Below are 20,858 nucleotides of genomic sequence, written 5' to 3' on the forward strand. Positions count from 1 at the left end.
GTTACATTTCGTGAACAAGCCATTGATTTTGCTCACAATAGTCCCATAGGAGGACATTTGGGTGTCAAGAAGACACTCGGTAAACTGGCAAAACATTTTACTTGGCCAAAGATGAAGGAAACAGTAGCTGATCATGTGCGACGTTGCCACGTGTGTTAAGTGACAGGCAAGCCAGCGCACACACCTCCACCTGCACCTCTCACTATGTTCATTAGTAGCAAAGTTCAGTTCATCTGGACTAGACATTGTTATATTTGTTCAAAAGGTTGAAGCATCTGCTTTCCTCTGCTCCAGTGTAGAGTCCTAATTTCAATCTTCCCTTCTTTTTACATATAGATGGGAGTGGTTATGCAGTGGGCGCTGTGCTGCTCCAACAGTCAACATCCACTGACATTCTCCATCCTATATGTTACTATTCATCTAAGCTTAAACGACACCAGAAAAATTATGCCACTATTGAGAAAGAGGCTATAGCTCTTGTGGTGTCCTTTGAACATTTTGACGAGTATTTGGTCACTTCCCCATTTAAAATTTACGTAATTTTATGCCCAAATACCTTTTGTTACTTGCTATGTCAAATTCATTAAAGTAACTTAATCCCTCCAGCCCATATTAACTATATATACTCATGTCATGTTTATTATATTTATATATTCACAGTAATGTTGTGTGAGGAGGAGACAAGCTGAGTGTTGAGTGGATAGTGTGGTGCGGGTGATGTACTGCGTGACGCAACACTGTCCTGCCGCAGACCCCCCCCTCACTACACACCTTAAGCTGTTTCATACTCAGATGTTCATACTGCCTAGCATTCCACAACCACTACTTAAGAGTGGAATGCAGTCTCCTCTACTATGATCGAGCCTCAACGTGCCCTCCTTGTCAGCGCTATCCAGTCTCTACACTGATGTACATAACCACGAGTATGAAGAGATACGATACTGTGTACTGCCCTAGTACTAGGGACATATCCTAGTGACGGACGCTGTGAAAGACATTAATGCAACTCCTAATGCGACCCTCTGTCGTGTTGGGGGGGTGTTGCAACCCCTGAATGGGTTACAATGATTATTATGTATATATGTAATGTATATTACCTTTTCATTTAATTTTATATTGCTTATATTTGCGATAATAGCTAAATCGCAAATGTATTGCCTTATATTGTTATTTGACGTAGTTTATGTTGTTAGGATGTTACATATTACATATTAGGATGTACATAATATGTGCTCAGTTAGTCTTGATTGTCAAACTACTGTAATTATCGCTTGTCGCTCGTTATACTGCCGGCTTCTGAGCTGCAGTTGTCCACGTAGCTATCACGTGATCGAGGGGGGGGGTGTCCTCACCTCTCGTGAAGTTTTCAGTCTGCTGGAGACTCGCTTGCTGGTTGGATAGATTGTCTGTCTCATTATTCTTGTTCTGTAGAACTTTGTTCACAGAACATTGTATAGACTTTGTGATTTTCGACGTTGTACTGAGGTTGTGTGTCACATAGACACTCTGAGCATCTCAGGTCCTTAGCTATAGCTTCTAACCTAATTTTGTACTGGTTGCTGTGTATTGTCATAGTCGCGTTTTTCCTATGCTGAACATAGATTCAGTAGTATGGGAGTTTTGTAACTTTTGTGGAGGATCTGCTGATGGTCCCTACTTAGTGTCGTTATATTATTTCCCAGTTCCTGATTCTGTGTCGCAGTCGCTTGATATTGCATTGCTATTGGGCTTAGCATTCTTTGTTGTTCAAGCAGACTGTTCGGGTTGCCAGTCGGTCAAGAAGTTAGTTTATTTGAGGACTTTGTCAGTCACTTGTTTAAGTCTAGTCGAGTCGTGAGACATAGCTAACTACTTAAGAGCACTTAAACGCATACACACACTTGTACATATTTGTAATATCTTATTAAATGTTAATGTACCTGATGGTACTTAAGAATTATAAATGTGATATGTGCTTTCAGCCCAATAATATTGAACTCGAGAGATTGATTTTATTTTGATTGCTGTGATTTAATTTACTTTGATAATATACCTCTAGACATAATAAATTTATTAAATTTTAATTTCTCTAGTTAGTAGCCTACCAGTTGTAATCCTAAAGCACTATTGAACCATACTGAATTTTAATGGATAATTGGAAAAGGATACTGACTACTTGTTACGAAAACCCAGTAACAGGCTGGATGCTAGAAGGGCAGTCCTTTCTAGTATTCACTGGAGATCTCTAAGCTTTTAGAATCGCGTTTTTTGTAACAACTTTTTAGTTCGTTACTCACAAATTCTTCCTTCTTCACGTCCACACACCACCTCTTCTCTCACCACCTCTTCTCTCACCACCTCTTCTCTCACCACCTCTTCTCTCACCACCTCTTCTCTCACCACCTCTTCTCTCACCACCTCTTCTCTCACCACCTCTTCTCTCACCACCTCTTCTCTCACCACCTCTTCTCTCACCACCTCTTCTCTCACCACCTCTTCTCTCACCACCTCTTCTCTCACCACCTCTTCTCTCACCACCTCTTCTCTCACCACCTCTTCTCTCACCACCTCTTCTCTCACCACCTCTTCTCTCACCACCTCTTAACTCACCACCTCTTTTCTCACCATTCTTCACTCACCAACTCTCTGCTCACCAGGTCTCCACTCAACACCTCATCACTCTCCGTCAATCAACTGTCTACCCTTTCCCTCTCCAGCACTCCTCTCCACTCTCCACTTTCCCCTCTCATCTCCTTTCATCACATCTCCCTTCACCACATCTCCTTTCACCACATTTCTATTCAGTTACATTGTTTAATTAACAAATGTTTCTCACGTTGCTTCTGCTACATATTAATTTTTAACATTGTTGACATTCGTCTATCATGTTACATCATCTCACATTCGTTCAATATCTTCCTTACATTGCTCATCCAGTTGCAGTTATTTTTATTTCTGTTACTAACACGACATTTTAAACAGTCTAAATAAATTTGTCCTGGTTATAATTTGCTCTCTGTTACGTATGTTTTAACAGCTTTTTGACTTTTCCTTGTTTTAGCTTGTAATAAAGTTGGTAGAATTACCGACAATATGTATAGTAAAAGGACACAAGTGCAACTAATGTGACATTTATTGTGGCAACGTTTCGCTCTCCAGGAGCTCCTGGAGAGCGAAACGTTGCCACAATAAATGTCACATTAGTTGCACTTGTGTCCTTTTACTTGTATTACCTTAACACAAAAGGCTTGAGCTTGCTACCATCTGCAGCTCATAAGACTGCCATCCCCACGAGCCCCTTCGAGGCGGGGTAGATGGCAGACCAGAGGCCTAGCTTCTCCCTACGAGCCCCGTGAGGGCGGGGAATGTGGCTAGGCCTGGGGACACTTGGTCCCAAAGATGAGGAGGTACTTGTACCTCCTCCCATGGGAGACTTAAGTCTCGAGACACTCCCCAGATAGGGAGCCAAGGCCGGGTCACCACTACTTGGAAAAGACCCGGGCCGGGAGAATACCGGCGAATAAAAAAAAAAAAAAAAAAAAACCTTAACACAGAATTGTTTATGATATTTGTATTATATTTCTCAGAGACGGGGAAACTTTTGCAGGTGTTGTTATTGTTATATCTCTATGTATTACATTAAACATTCTCCTCCCTCTCTTCTCTCTTCTTTCATCTTTCCCCTCTCTCTCCTATTCGTCTCTTTCCTCATCTCTCTCCTCCTCACTCATCCCCTCTTTCCTCCCCGACCCTCTATAACCTTGCATCCATCTTCGCCATCCAAATACATTTTCTGCTGAGCATCAAGGCTGCCTGTGCGATACGCCGCGGAATTCCCCACAATTTAGCTGATTTTGATTTCTTTTAAAAAATGAGGTTAGAAAATACTTCACAGTATTTTCTTAAGGTGCAGTACATTACTTTCACGTACGAAAAACAGAAAAATGCTATATCAAAGTGAAGTGTCAAGCTTGTGGCACAGATGTTCTCAGGAGGGGAAGATGCGTCACTTACGCTTTCTGTCAAGCAAGAGAGCGTAAAACACACTTTTTCTGGGTTGAAATATATAGTTGGTGGACTAAGACTTAGAATGAAAAATATAATTGATGCTTCTGTTTCTCAGACGAAACACTGAGTAGTTATATATATCATCTCAGTATATTAGTTGCTGTCTTCAGCATTATAATTTACTCTGTCATATTTTAATTTCTTAATTATATATTTTGAAATATATTGTAAAAATAAATGGCAAAAACTAAATCAAAATTGTGTTTTTTACTTAATCAGTTAAATATAAATGAAGACTACCATGTATCATTGGTACAGCGATTAATGTATCATTGGTACAGCGGTTAATGTATCATTGATACAGCGCTTAATGTATCATTGGTACAGCGGTTAATGTATCATTGGTACAGCGGTTAATGTATCATTGGTACAGCGGTTAATGTATCATTGGTACAGCGGTTAATGTATCATTGGTACAGCGGTTAATGTATCATTGGTACAGCGGTTAATGTATCATTGGTACAGCGATTAATGTTTAATTTTTCCTTATTTCCTTTTATCACTTTTTGGATTCTAATTTTTCGTCCGAATCATTAAAATTTTCCGACACTGTGGATATCCTGTCATTGTTTACAAAATATGCTGTAACTGGTCATTCCTTGTAAGTTCCGTTCATTCCTCCTTCAGCCTGATTATCTGATCCTTTAATTTTTTTCTTCTTCCTGATGTGGCTATGTAAAAATTTAGGTTCGGAACTGGCTTTCGATGCTTGGTCTATCGCAAATTGTTGTTGAAAATCTTTTCCTACCGATGCATAATTGGTTTTGGCTCTATGGTTCAATTTCCTGAGATCGTTAACTTTTATGTTTTTTATTGCTCTATCACAATTAGGGTTGGCCTCCCTGCACCTCTGGGTGAACCATGGTCTTACTCTTTGTATTCTTTCTTTTGCTCATGGGAACGAATTTCTCCTCTGCCTCCTTGCACTTACCAGCCTCATACTCCATCTCATTCACCGTCTTCCTCTCTAGTTATCTTTACCCCTGCACTTCATGCCTGTGGAGTCCCCTCTTCTGAACTCACAACCATATGGTCAATAGCACTTTCAGCATTTTAGCCCTCTACTTATTGTTAAAGGAACCCTTGATCAGTGGTTTTGCCCTGCTCATGTGGGCTCTTCTGGCCACCTCAGCGAATGTATCCAGGATTGGTTTGTTGTTTTCTTCATATTCTTATCTTGGTCTGCTGAGATCCCCGGTCTTTAGTGTGAATTTGATGTAGTCATCTACTTCTCTGTTGTAATAAAGTTGGTAGAATTACCGACAATATGTAAAGTAAAAGGACACAAGTGCAACTAATGTGACAATTTATTGTGGCAACGTTTCGCTCTCCAGGAGCTTTATCAAGCCATTAATGGTAATGGCTTGATAAAGCTCCTGGAGAGCGAAACGTTGCCACAATAAATTGTCACATTAGTTGCACTTGTGTCCTTTTACTTTACTTCTCTGTTGTTCATTCATTCCTCTCATCTCCTCAAAGTTCCTTCGATTTCTGATAAGCAGTGCTGCTGCTCCACCTGCACTATTTACAAGGTCTTTTCTCGAAATCTGATAACCAGTCGGAAATATTGCATCTATTAACGTGTCCTCGAGTTTTGTCTCTGAAAGTTCTATAATGGCTGGTGATGCCTCTATTAGTTCGTGTCATTCATCGCTCTTGTTATTCCATCTGTATTATTCCAGCTGTATTATCAGCTTCCTTTCCATTTGTTCTGATTCATGGTTTCCTGACTTCTTGGTCCTTGCATGTAGGTCAGTGGTATGGGAGGTGCTGCTATGGGTTGGAATAAGACTGGGGGTTAGTTTTTTGCTCTGGAAGGGGTAAGGATCTATGATATAAATGGTGATGAAGAGGTGAACATGGGCTCTTGGGGTTTGGGTGAGGGGCAGTTGTGAGGAAGATACTTGTGATGAGGAACGGGATGGGGGCTGTGGGGTGGGATTTGGCGCGTGTCAGGTTATTGTGTTTTGGTGGGAGCTGAGGCTAGGGCTTGAGGAAGGTTTATATGGGGTGTGCCTGGCTTTCCTCCGGACACTGAGCTACCATATCTGTTGATGCATGTCGTGTCTCTCCTTCCCAGCTTTTTATTTCTTCAGTTGCTCCTGCATTGCTGATTTTCTTCCAGTTGAGGTACACCTGATACTAATTTTCTGTCCGCCTTATCTTTGGTTACTGCTATGAGGATAGACTGAGGGCCCTGAATCTGCACTCTATAGAAAGGCGTAGAATTAGGGGGGATATGATTGAGGGGCATAAATGGAAGACAGGAATAAATAAAGGGGATGTAAATAGTGTGCTGAAAATATCTAGCCTAGACAGGACTCGCAGCAATGGATTTAAGTTGGAAAAAACTTAGATTCAGGAAGGATATAGGAAAGCACTGGCTTGGTAATAGAGTTCTGGATGAGTGGAACAAACTCCCGAGTACAGTTATTGAGGCTAAAACGTTGTGTAGTTTTAAAAATAGGTTAGAAAAATACATGAGTGGGTAAGGGTGAGTGTGAGTTGGTCCTGATTAGCTTGTGCTACTAGGTCAGTTGTCGTGTTCCTTCCTTAAGTGAATGTGACCTGACCTGAATAGGTTGGGCCATTGGCTTAAGCCGGTAGGAGACTTGGACCTGCCTCACATGGGCCAGTAGGCCTGCTGCAGTGTTCCTTCTTTGTTTTTATGATCCTACCTCATGTTATAACTGTTGTGAGGGGTCAATTTGATTGGATGTATTTTCTCTATCGAGTCTTTTTCAAGTCTGTAAATTTGTCACCTGGGTCACTTCAGCCTCTCCACCTGTTAGGCTCATGATAGTTTGAATCTCATGTTTCCCCATCTGCCATAATTTATCATGAGTCTACTCTTCAGCCTTCTGAAGCTAGTGGATAATCAGTGATTGTCTCTCTCTTTTTCCTCTTCCCACTTCCTGTAATTCATCTTTATTCTGTTTTGAGCAATTTCATTGTTGTCCTCTTTGTCATCTTCTGCACCTCCTGGTGACTAAGAGTGCTTCCACAAAGGTCTTCTTTGCACCTTCTCTTCCTTCAGTCCTTTCATTTGCTATTACTATTTTCGCTTCCATCTTCTTACCCCTTTCATTCATCAGCTCCAGTTCCCTATTGTGCACGTTCAGATCCTCTTCTAGGCTTTGCACCTTTTCCTCTGCAGCTACAGCCTGTCTTCCCTGGTCTCTGCTCTCTGCAGAGGTGAAATGAAGCTGTTTCAAGGTAAACAAATTATCTGAAGAATTATTTTCACCATGTCCAGGTTTAAAGTTTCTGATATATAAGCGCTGCAGAATTCATAAATCAAGAGACTTCTAATGTTCAGCTACAATTTTAAAATCATTTTTGCTCAGTATATGAGAATGAGATTTCCAATGAATTCTGAATGCTAAGTAAGAAAATTTAACTGAAGGAGATGGACCTGTTGAGCCTTAATGTTTCTTTTGTGTAGATCAAATGAATCACTGTCCATCACAAAGTGAAGATGTAAATTTTGACTTAAAATTGATAAACAATATAACATAAAACTCGACAAACAAGAACACTGAAAACAACTATAAAAACACCAATATAAACAATTAGAAAAACAACAGTAGCTCAAGAACCACCAGACACAATTACAACAACAGTGCCAGTAACAACAATGATACCAACAATAACTACATCATCGGCAGGAACAACAGCAGCGACCCCCTGGAGGGGGTTTCGGGGGTCAACGCCCCCCGGCCCTGTTCGTGACCAGGTCTGGTGATGGGTCAAGACCTGATCAACCTGGATGTTACTACTAGCCGCACATAAACCGACGTAGGAACCACAGCCCGGCTGGTCAAGAACTGACTTTAGGTGTCTGCCTCTTGAAGACAGCCAGGGTAATCCCCCTTATGAATGCCGAGAGGCATTTGAAGAGTCTTGGACCATTGACACTTATTTTTTTTTCTCTTAGCATACTCCTGGTGGCCCTACTTTACATTGGGGCGATGTTGCATTTCCTTCCAATTCTTTTGCTTTCGTAGAGAGTGATTTTCGTGTGCAGATTTTGGACTCGTCTTTCTCTCCTGCATTCCAGGGAGTACGAATAAAGGGACTTCAACTTTATATATTCTCCAAGTCTGCAATTTCGCATGCCTAGAGAGTACAAGGAATTTGAAGAGAAACAACATGGGCTTGGCGTCCCTAGTTTTGAAGGTTCTCATTTTTAATTTCCTCGAATTTTTCCATAGTAGAGTAAATGAAATTTGTCTTCATTGAACTTCATATTTTCTGTAGCCTATTTAAAGATTTGGTTGATGTCCTCTTGGGGAATTGCAATGTCTTCGATGGATGACACTGTCATGTGGGATGAATTGTAAAGGACCTGCCAAATATGGTCAAACAGGCCTGCTTCTGTGTTCTTCCTTTCTTATGTTCTTACATGTGTAACATCTGGGTATCTTTAGGAACATAAGAATGTAGGAACACTGCAAGAGGCCTACTGGCCCATACGAGGCGGGTCCTTATGAAAACGACATCTACCTAGAGCTACTCATGAAATAGCTCCCGTACCCCGTGACACCGATCAAACCCAGCCCCTCCCACATCAGAGCTTATTTCATGGGTAGCATTGAAAATTGGGTTGGTCAAATGTTTGTTAGTGGGATGAATTGTAAAGGACCTGCCTATGGGCCAACAGGCCTGCTGCAGTGTTCCTCCTTTCTTATGTTCTTATGTAAATTCGAGTGTCATCCGCGATGGAGCACACGGTACTGTGGCTAACAACTATGCCTATGTCAGATATGAGAATGAGGAACAGGATGGGAGCGAGCGCTGTACCTTGTGGAACAGAGCTTTTCACTATAGGCTAATCTACTTTACGCTGTTTTTTATCACTCTTTGTGTTCTGTTTGCTAGGAAGTGATCCATCTGCTAACTTTTCCTATTATTCCTTTACCACATTGTTACACCGTTGTCGCTTTCACAAAGTCTGTGTATACTACATCGGCATTTTGTTTATCCTCCTTAGCATTTAAGACTATATAGTGGTCCAGTAACTGGGACAGGCAGGAGCAACTTATTCTAAACCCATGTTGCCCTGAGTTGTGCAACTGATGGGTATCTAAGTGGGTGGCGATCTTGCTTCTTAGAACCCTTTCAAAGATTTTCGTGATGTGGAACGTTAGTGCTATTGGTTAGTAATTCTTTGCAGTAGCTTTACTGCCACCTTTGCCATGGTAATAAAATAATAATGCTAACAACAACAACAACAACAACAACAACAACAACAACAACAACAACAACAACAACAACAACAACAACAACAACAACAACAACAACAACAACAACAACAACAACAACAGGAATAAGATCTCTAGGAGGAACCAGTCCAGAAGAAGGGACATAATTATAGTTGGGACAAGAATAGGAAGATGAGGACAGGAAGGAGGAAATGAAGAAGGAATTAGAGGAAACAGCTTAAGGTGATCAAATATCTTACGCCATGAAATACAACGATCAGGGAGAAATAGAGTAACAGGAGTAGAGAAGGAAGAGAAGAAGTAATAGAGTTGGAGGAGCAGGAGGAAAGGAGTAAGAGAAGTCACAGGTGAAAGATAAGGTCAAAAGAGACCGAGGAGACAGCAGTAAGAACCGCAGCGACGGTGTTTTAATTAATGTTGTCAGGCAACTTAATTACAAGGGTCAGCTGATTACCTCAGTGTACCAGTGTTGTCGGAAGTTAGTGGATTTATTGACTCGCCGCTCTCTCTCTCTCTCTCTCTCTCTCTCTCTCTCTTTATTGACAAGCTATTTACAGGTTAATGATTCCTAACTTTATTGGCAAGCTAAGAGCTGTTACCTACATCAGCTCATTTGAAAGCATTTTTATTGTTATGAGACATACAAGTAGGGAACAGGATGAAGTTGGAGCCATCTGTGGGCCAGCATTTTCATTTATCCTTACTACTGCATTCCTTATATTCATCCTTACTACCGCACAAGCATTACCATCATGGTGCCTAGAGACCATCATCATTTGCGTTTTCTCAGCTGCAAATGTTACTTGCCATCTATTTCCCCAAGCTGATATAGCTCTTAGCTGGTTATTGATGTAGCTTAGAGCAGCTGGCATTTCTTCTCTCTCTCTCTCTCTGTTTCTCTTTCTCTCTCTCTCTCTCTCTCTTTCTCTCTCTCTCTCTCTCTCTCTCTCTCTCTCTCTCTCTCTCTCTCTCTCTCTCTCTCTTTCTCTCTTTCTCTTTCTCGCTCTCTCTCTCTTTTTTTTACACAGAGTTTGACAAGGTTAGGTTAAGGATCCCTAGTTTTATTGACAAGCTAAGAGCTGTTACGTACATCAGCTCATTTGAAAGCATTTTTATTGTTATGAGACATACAAGTAGGGAACAGGATGAAGTTGGAGCCATCTGTGGGCCAGCATTTTCATTTGATCAACTGACTTTATCTCGTTGACATTATGCTGTACGAATGTGTTCCATACTCGAGTCATCCTGGGGATATATGATCTCAGATGGAGTGAAGTTCTGGAGAAGGGTACAGCCAGAGTGAAGTTGCTGCTTTCTCCCCGTCTTGTGGCATAAAAGCTTGTTTCACGCTGTCCTCGAAGTGGATTCAAGTGTGGTACTTTGACAATATTGGCCTTGTACATAACAGTAAGGCCACCCACATCCCTCCTGTGTTGAAGGCTCTGCTGAAATGACAGATCTATCCAGGATGGGTCCAGGCGAGAGATGAGACGTCTTGCTCTGTTCTCTACTCTGTCAAGCAGTCGCAGATGAGAGGGGGGGCAGGCAAACCAAGAAAGTGGAGCATACTCAAGGTGTGAGCGTACTTGTGCCTCGTACAGAATCTTGCAACCCCTACTGTCAAGCAGATGATAGATACGGCGAAGTGCTGTTAGCTTCCTGGCTGCCTTGTTTGCAAGATTTACAACATGGTTCTTCATGGTTAGTTTGGAGTCAAATTTCACCCCAAGGATATCAACTTCTTCTCCAGGTGCCAACACTCTCCCATTCATCCTTACTACTGCACCAGCATTACCATAATGGTGCCTAGAGACCATCATTTGCGTTTTCTCAGGTGGAAATGTTACTTGCCATCTATTTCCCCAAGCTGATATAGCTCTTAGCTGGTGATTGATGTAGCTTAGAGCAGCTGGTATTTCTTCTCTTGGATAAGTGAATGTCAGTGTACAGTCGTCTGCATATGCATGGGATTCTGGGATGTGATGAAGGTCGTTGAAGTAGACATTCCATAACAATGGTCCCAGTACGCTTCCTTGTGGAACACTTGCCCCAGTAGGATGTCTTGCTGATTCCGTTCCATTGAGAACTACCCTTAGAGATCTACCATGAAGGTAATCACTGAGGAGACATAGCGTAGAGCCGGTAATTCCCAGTGCTTGAAGTTTTGCTAAGAGGCCCTGGTGCCACACCCAGTCGAAAGCGCCAGAAATGTCCAGTGTTACCACACAGCTGACTTTGGATTCATGCAGTGACTGGTGCCACTTAGTGGAGAGGTTTAACAACAGATCAGCAGCAGAGTAACCTTTCCTGAAGCCATATTGACGATCACAAAGTAGTGAGTGGTAGTCAAAAAACTGTCATTTGTCTTGAGATTATTGTCTCAAGGATCTTACCAGTGATTGACAGGAGTGACACTGGTCTGTAGTTGCTGATTTCTGCTCTGCTCTTCTTTTTGTGAACAGGGACTACATTTGCCTCTTTCCATAGAGAGGGCCATTTACACTGTACTAGGCAGTGCTGAAAGATGCGAGTTAGAGGTGCTGCTAGCTGGTCTGCACATCTTCTCAGCAATCTTGGGCTCAACTTGTCTGGGCCCACAGCCTTTTCTTGGTCAAGCGACTTAAGAAGGAAATGCACCTCCTCCTGCCTTATTCTTTCTCTCTCTCTCTCTCTCTCTCTCTCTCTCTCTTTCTTTATACAAGGTTTGACAAAGTTATGTTAAAGATCCCTAGCTTTATTGACAAGCTATTTACAGGTTATGGATTCCTAACTACATCATCTCATTTGAAATTTTTTTATTGTTATGAGACATACAAGTAGGGAACAGAATGAAGATGGAGCCATCTGTGGGCCAGCATTTTCATTTGATCAACTGACTTTATCTCGTTAACATTATAATGCTGTACGAATGTGTTCCATACTCGAGTCATCCTGGGGATATATGATCTCAGATGTAGTGATGTTCTGGAGAAGGTTACAGCCAGAGTGAAGTTGCTACTTTCTGCCCGTCTTGTGATACAGAAGCTTGCTTCTCGCTGTCCTCGAAGTGAATATTCTCTCTCTCTCTCTCTCTCTCTCTCTCTCTCTCTCTCTCTCTCTCTCTCTCTCTCTCTCTCTCTCTCTCTCTCTCTCTCTCTCTATCTATCTATCTCTTACAATAACATGCTACATTACAAAATTCAACAACATCAAAGCTTCAGATCATCCTTGGATTACAGAATATTAATGGATATTACTAACAATTAGTCCCAACATTTTATTTACCTTCTTAAAACATCGTCAAGCACAATTCTCGTCAAGCACAATTCTCGTCAAGCACAATTCTCGTCAAGCACAATTCTCGTCAAGAACAATTCTCGTTACTTTTAGAAATGATGTTGTATTGTGATTGTTATTTTATTAAGGATTTACGAATTTAATTGGAATTGAAAATAAAAAAAGGCAACTTTGAATAGAAATTTACAAACAATAACGTGAGTAAAGAAAAGGTAAAAGAAATATAGCATTGCTCTCAATAAAATAAATATTGATGCTCTTTTATACTAGGTAAATATTTAGTATATTTTAAAAAATAATTTTTTAATTAGGATTGTGAATTTTCTAATTTTTGTAGGTGAGTAATTACGACTGAATACCTAATTTGTTTATATATATAGATATATATATATATATATATATATATATATATATATATATATATATATATATATATATATATATATTATAATTATTAGCATATCGGCCGATTCCCACCAAGGCAGGGTGGCCCGAAAAAGAAAAACTTTCACCATCATTCACTCCATCACTGTCTTGCCAGAAGGGTGCTTTACACTACAGTTTTTAAACTGCAACATTAACACCCCTCCTTCAGAGTGCAGGCACTGTACTTCCCATCTCCAGGACTCAAGTCCGGCCTGCCGGTTTCCCTGAACTCCTTCATAAATGTTACTTTGCTCACACTCCAACAGCACGTCAAGTATTAAAAACCATTTGTCTCCATTCACTCCTATCAAACACGCTCACGCATGCTTGCTGGAAGTCCAAGCCCCTCGCACACGAAACCTCCTTTACCCCCTCCCTCCAACCTTTCCTAGGCCGACCCCTACCTCGCCTTCCTTCCACTACAGACTGATACACTCTCGAAGTCATTCTGTTTCGCTCCAGTCTCTCTACATGTTCGAACCACCTCAACAACCCTTCCTCAGCCCTCTGGACAACAGTTTTGGTAATCCCGCACCTCCTCCTAACTTCCAAGCTACGAATTCTCTGCATTATATTCACACCACACATTGCCCTCAGACATGACATCTCCACTGCCTCCAGCCTTCTCCTTGCTGCAACATTCATCACCCATGCTTCACACCCATATAAGAGCGTTGGTAAAACTATACTCTCATACATTCCCCTCTTTGCCTCCAAGGACAAAGTTCTTTGTCTCCACAGACTCCTAAGTGCACCACTCACCCTTTTCCCCTCATCAATTCTATGATTCACCTCATCTTTCATAGACCCATCAGCTGACACGTCCACTCCGAAATATCTGAATTCATTCACCTCCTCCATACTCTCTCCTCCAATCTGATATCCAATCTTTCATTACCTAATCTTTTTGTTATCCTCATAACCTTACTCTTTCCTGTATTCACTTTTAATTTTCTTCTTTTACATACTCTACCAAATTCATCCACCAACCTCTGCAACTTCTCTTCAGAATCTCCCAAAAGCACAGTGTCATCAGCAAAGAGCAACTGTGACAACTCCCACTTTGTGTTTGATTCTTTATCTTTTAACTCCACACCTCTTGCCAAGACCTCCGCATTCACTTCTCTTACAACCAACCGAATCTATAAATATATTGAACAACCACGGTGACTATATATATATATATATATATACATATATATATACATATATATATATATATATATATATATATATATATATATATATATATATATATATACATATATATATACATATATTTATATATATATTTATTATATATGTATATATATATATATATATATATATATATATATATATATATATATATATATATATATATATATGTAATATATATATATATATATATATATATATATATATATATATATATATATATATATTTTTATGTCGTGCCGAATAGGCAGAACTTGCGATCTTGGCTTAAATAGCAATGCTCATCTTGCCATATAGGACAAGTGAAAATTTGTGTATGCAATAATTTCGCCAAAATCATTCTGAACCTAACGAAAAAAATATATTTCACTGTATTTGTTTAGTATTAAATTATTGTAAACAAATCTAAAATATATTTAGTTGGGTTAGGCTAAAATAAATTACTCTTGTTATAATAAGGTTAGGTAAGTTTTCTAAGATTCTTTTAGTGCAAAATTATATTTTTTTACATTAACATTAATGAAAAAATATATCTTTAAACGTATAAGATAAAATTTTAGAAAGGACTTAATTTTAAATGAGTTCTTGCAAATTGACCAGTTTTACATATTCGGCAAGACATATATATATATATATATATATATATATATATATATATATATATATATATATATATATATATATATATATATATATATATGCAAAACAGCCACTGTGAAAGAATAGGGAAATTCCAAGCGCTTTCGTGACTGCTCACATTATCAAGAACAATGAAAGTAATGCATCAAAGGAAGGCATATAAAGGGTCTAGCCCACACCTCTATGTTTGAATATAAAGGTGCCTTAATAATTTTCGAGAACTCTTAAATTCGAAGCTAACCTCACCTTTGATCAACATTGTTTACCTCGCATCCCTCCCACTTCCCCTCTGTTGCGTAAGTCTTGCAGGATGATCTGTTCTTCACGTATATATTAATAACTGGATGTATTTCAGTCGCCACGTCATCCGAGAAAGGCATCACAGGATTGCATAATCATTAGCACAGTGTACGTCAGTGCAAGAGAAATGAAAAATGCAAAGGTCAGCATAGGTTACTAATGGAATCGTATTAACATTGAGGCTTTGAAAAGAATATCCCATTTTTGCCAGTTAAAAGGCAAATTAGGATTCACACCGCCCAGATTTTTCTGGTCAGATAAGACGCACTAAACTTGTTTAAAGGAAAATAATTTATTTAAACTGGCAACATTAAAACTTGATACAATCTTAAACCATGAAAGTTACTTCGTGGAAAACCCAACAACAGTAAAAGTATAATGATGAACAAAAGAGATTCATTATATATTGCACAAGTTGCAAAAAAAAAGATACACTTGATTTATACAATGATTTATTTAAATCACTGGAAACGACTAAACCAGTAGGACTCGTATACTTAAATAACAAAAAAGGCACAATACTCTTTCTGGAACAATACACAAATAACCCTCATAGGAGAGAGGAGCTTACGATAACGTTTCGGTCTGACTTGAACCATTTACAAAGTCACACTTACGAAAAGGAGAGGAGGAGTGACTCATGTACTGCCTGTGGAATGGAAGGCATTCAGATTAGATCCATGAAACAGGAAGATACGTCCAGGTCATAGGATCCAGAGCCGTATAGGAGCACCAGGACCAAGTAATGCAACTCTATACTAGTATTATACCATTTTAAGATCAGAAGTTCACAATGTTACCTACACACTCCATTAACAACATCAGTCAGGTTTTTTTTAAGTAAGGTACACGAGTTTTGAAATATTGAAGCCGATTAAAACAGGCTTTTTTAATGTTATTTCATGGAAACCAATTTCAGGAAAGGTCTGTATGAAATTTAGAGGAGGGAACTTGTAACTGGCATTTGTTCTACGGATTTTCACTTAATAATAGTTGACCAGAGTTGAAAATATGAAGCGGATCATAAGTAACGCAGCAGCAGTAATGTTGTATTTAAAATGTTTAGGTAATTCATTTGCAAGTGTATGCTGGTAACTGCTTCTCTCTCTCTCTCTCTCTCTCTCTCTCTCTCTCTCTCTCTCTCTCTCTCTCTCTCTCTCTCTCTCTCTCTCTCTCTCTCTCTCTCTCTCTCTCTCTCTCTCCCCCTCTGTCTCTCTGTCTCTCTCCCCCTCTGTCTCTCTGTCTCTCTCTCCCCCTCTATCTCTCTGTCTCTCTCTCTCTCCCTCTGTCTCTCTGTGTCTCTCTCTTTATCTCTGTCTGTCTGTCTCTTTTTTTTTTTACACAGGGTTTGACAAGGTTAAGGATCCCTAGCTTAATTGACAGCTATTTACAGGTTAAGGATTCCTAACTTTATTGGCAAGCTAAGAGCTGTTACCTACATCAGCTCATTTGAAAGCATTTTTATTGTTATGAGACATACAAGTAGGGAACAGGATGAAGTTGGAGCCATCTGTGGGCCAGCATTTTCATTTGATCAACTGACTTTATCTCGTTGACATCATTATCCTCTACGAATGTGTTCCATACTCGAGTCATCCTGGGTATGTATGATCTCAGATAGAGTGATGTTCTGGAGAAGGGTACAGCCAGAGTGAAGTTGCTGCTTTCTCCCCGTCTTGTGGCATAAAAGCTTGTTTCACGCTGTCCTCGAAGTGGATCCAAGTGTGGTATTTTGACAATATTGGCCTTGTACATAACAGTAAGGCCACCCACATCCCTCCTATGTTGAAGGCTCTGCTGAAATGACAGATCTATCCAGGATGGGTCCAGGCGAGAGATGAGACGTCTTGCTCTGTTCTCTACTCTGTCAAGCAGTCGCAGATGAGAGGGGGGGCAGGCAAACCAAGAAAGTGGAGCATACTCAAGGTGTGAGCGTACTTGTGCCTCGTACAGGATCTTGCAGCCCGTACTGTCAAGCAGATGGGAGATACGGGGAAGTGCTGTAAGCTTCCTGGCTGCCTTGTTTGCAAGATTTACAACATGGTTCTTCATGGTTAGTTTGGAGTCAAATTTCACCCCAAGGATATCAACTTCTTCTCCAGGTGCCAACATCCTCCCATTCATCCTTACTACTGCACCAGCATTACCATCATGGTGCCTAGAGACGATCATCATTTGCGTTTTCTCATTTGCGTTCTCTCTCTCTCTCTCTCTCTCTCTCTCCCTCTCCCTCTCCCTCCCTCCCTCTCTCTCCTACAATAAAACATAACATTCATCAACATTAAAACCTAACATTAACCCTATATTAACAAATAGTGGCTATTGCAACTAACAACATTTTACAACATTTTATTAAATTTCACGACGTTATCACCATGCAAATTTCTTGTTACTTTCGGAAATTATTTTTCTTCTTTTTACTTTATGTATTTAAAAGTGTAATCAAGGATGGAAAAAACAAAATTGAAAAAAAAAAATGAGACTTTCAATAAAAAAATTATTTTTTACAAGAAGTAAAAATAATTTAAAATTAGAATTATTATTAAAATAAATATTGATGCTCATTCAAAGTAAATATTTAGTATATGTAAGAAATTCATAAATTCAGGAAGAAATCCAAAATTTTTTTCCCCTGGAAGCGGTTTTTATCCACTTTTCCGAGAATATGGGCCCATAATTTGCCTTCGAGGTGGACACAATAGTTAAATAAAACTTACCAATTTTATAATCATAATTAAGTATGGTAATTACTATTAAACCAGCAAGTTAAATTTTTCATTAAATATAACATTATTCAAACAAATTATTTTAATACAAAATAAAAAGTCACAATACCTTGACTACAATAGTACATAAATAACCTGCACATAGACTGAACTTATCACGATGTTTCGATCCGTCCGAAATGCTTAGGCATGCTAGTGGCCTTTGTAATTAATATTTTATAACATGCAAACCACAAATTGTAATTTTTTAGAGAGAAATAAACATTTAATTTACAATTTAAATACAGCAACATTAGAAGTGGAAAGGGAATTTATATTTACTGTCTCCTTTCCCTCCAAGATGGCGGATATTTGTGTAATATTATGTATGTTCTTAACAAATTTGGTACCAGAAAAATGCATGAATAATATCCTGTAAAGATTTCTTCTATTTATCACTTAAATATTAAGCGAATATTTTCTAATTGCTTAAGAATACAATAGAGTAAACTCTAAAGTGAGGTAGTTTGATTAGCTGGCTAATTGGGTTTGAAGGTTGTGTCATCGACACCATGCCTAACCCTTCTAGGGTAGGGTAGGTGCCTGAGCCGGAGCTTTTAGCTCATAAGACTGTCATTCCCATTAGCCCCCTTGGGGCGGGGATGACAGACCAGAGAGGCCTAGCTTGTGGCTAGGCCTGGGGACAGTTGGTCCCAAAGATGAGGAGGTACTTGTGCCTCCTCCCATGGGAGACTTAGGTCTCAGACACTCCCTAAAGAGGGAGCCAAGGCCGGGCCACCACTTGGAAAAGGCCCGGGCCGCCAGAATACCGGCGAATCTTTAATAATAATTGAAGGTTGTAGACTACATGAGAATCACTAAGACTACATAAATTCTGTTCCCGACCTCTAATAAATACTCTCAGTATGCAGTACATACTTTGAGATATACACTAACATATACACGAACATATACACACCTGTCTAGGTATGCGTTCAAGAATTTGTGGTCAACACTATACGCATCTCAGTATTAACTACTGATGTAAACATTGAAGAAGGAACCTTGATGACGGTCAAGACTCTTACTCTAAGGAACTCTTGCTACACCTCACCTTCCCTGGCGCTCTATAACTCTTATAAGGTATCCCTCTTTTGGGGATACCTCATAATAACAGTGCTAATAATAATTATTATTAATTACAACAAGAGCAGCACTAATATTGTTAATTAAAACATAAGGTCAATAAGAGGAGCAAAGCCTGGAGGAGGAACAGGCGTGGGAGCAAAGCCTGGAGGAGGAACAGGCGTGGGAGCAAAGCCTGGAGGAGGAACAGGCGTGGGAGCAAAGCCTGGAGGAGGAACAGGCGTGGGAGCAAAGCCTGGAGGAGGAACAGGCGTGGGAGCAAAGCCTGGAGGAGGAACAGGCGTGGGAGCAAAGCCTGGAGGAGGAACAGGCGTGGGAGCAAAGCCTGGAGGAGGAACAGGCGTGGGAGCAAAGCCTGGAGGAGGAACAGGCGTGGGAGCAAAGCCTGGAGGAGGAACAGGCGTAGGAGCAAAGCCTGGAGGAGGAACAGGCGTAGGAGCAAAGTCTGGAGGAGGAACAGGCGTAGGAGCAAAGCCTGCAGGAGGAACATGCGTAGGAGCAAAGCCTGCAGGAGGAACATGCGTAGGAGCAAAGCCTGGAGAAGGAACATGCGTGGGAGCAAAGCCTGGAGGAGGAACAGGCGTAGGAGCAAAGCCTGGAGGAGGAACAGGCGTAGGAGCAAAGCCTGGAGGAGGAACGGGCGTAGGAGCAAAGCCTGGAGGAGGAACAGGCGTAGGAGCAAAGCCTGCAGGATGAACAGGCGTAGGAGCAAAGTGTGGAGGAGGAACAGGCGTAGGAGCAAAGCCTGGAGAAGGAACAGGCGTAGGAGCAAAGCCTGGAGGAGGAACATGCGTAGGAGCAAAGCCTGGAGGAGGAACATGCGTAGGAGCAAAGCCTGGAGGAGGAACAGGCGTAGAAGCAAAGCCTGGAGGAGGAACAGGCGTAGGAGCAAAGCCTGGAGGAGGAACAGGCGTAGGAGCAAAGCCTAGAGGAGGAACAGGCGTAGGAGCAAAGCCTGGAGGAGGAACGGGCGTAGGAGCAAAGCCTGGAGGAGGAACAGGCGTAGGAGCAAAGCCTGCAGGATGAACAGGCGTAGGAGCAAAGTCTGGAGGAGGAACAGGCGTAAGAGCAAAGCCTGGAGGAGGAACAGGCGTTGGAGCAAAGCCTGGAGGAGGAACATGCATAGGAGCAAAGCCTGCAGGAGGAACATGCGTAGGAGCAAAGCCTGGAGGAGGAACAGGCGTAGGAGCAAAGTCTGGAGGAGGAACAGGCGTAGGAGCAAAGCCTGGAGGAGGAACAGGCGTAGGAGCAAAGCCTGCAGGAGGAACATGCGTAGGAGCAAAGCCTGCAGGAGGAACATGCGTAGGAGCAAAGCCTGGAGGAGGAACAGGCGTAGGAGCAAAGCTTGGAGGAGGAACAGGCGTAGGAGCAAAGCCTGCAGGAGGAACAGGCGTAGGAGCAAAGCCTGGGGGAGAAACGGGCGTAGGAGCAAAGCCTGGAGGAGGAACAGGCGTAGTAGCAAAGCCTGGAGTAGGAACAGGCGTAGGAGCAAATCCTGGAGGAGGAACAGGTGTAGGAGCAAAGTCTGGAGGAGGAACAGGCGTAGGAGCAAAGCCTGGAGGAGGAACAGGCGTAGGAGCAAAGCCTGGAGGAGGAACAGGCGTAGGAGCAAAATCTGGAGGAGGAACAGGCGTAGGAGCAAAATCTGGAGGAGGAACAGGCGTAGGAGCAAAATCTGGAGGAGGAACAGGCGTAGGAGCAAAGGCTGGAGGAGGAACAGGCGTAAGAGCAAAGCCTGGAGGAGGAACAGGCGTAGGAGCAAAGCCTGCAGGAGGAACAGGAGTATAAATATTCGAGAGAAAGAAGGGAAATGAGGAAGAGATGGAAGAGAAAATAAAGAAGGAAGAAATAATTAAGGGTGAGGCCTATTAGATAAGGAGTAGCAGAGAAATCTAAA

This window comes from Cherax quadricarinatus, chromosome 9 (assembly GCF_038502225.1).
Source record: "Cherax quadricarinatus isolate ZL_2023a chromosome 9, ASM3850222v1, whole genome shotgun sequence".
Taxonomy (NCBI): Eukaryota; Metazoa; Arthropoda; class Malacostraca; order Decapoda; family Parastacidae; genus Cherax; species Cherax quadricarinatus.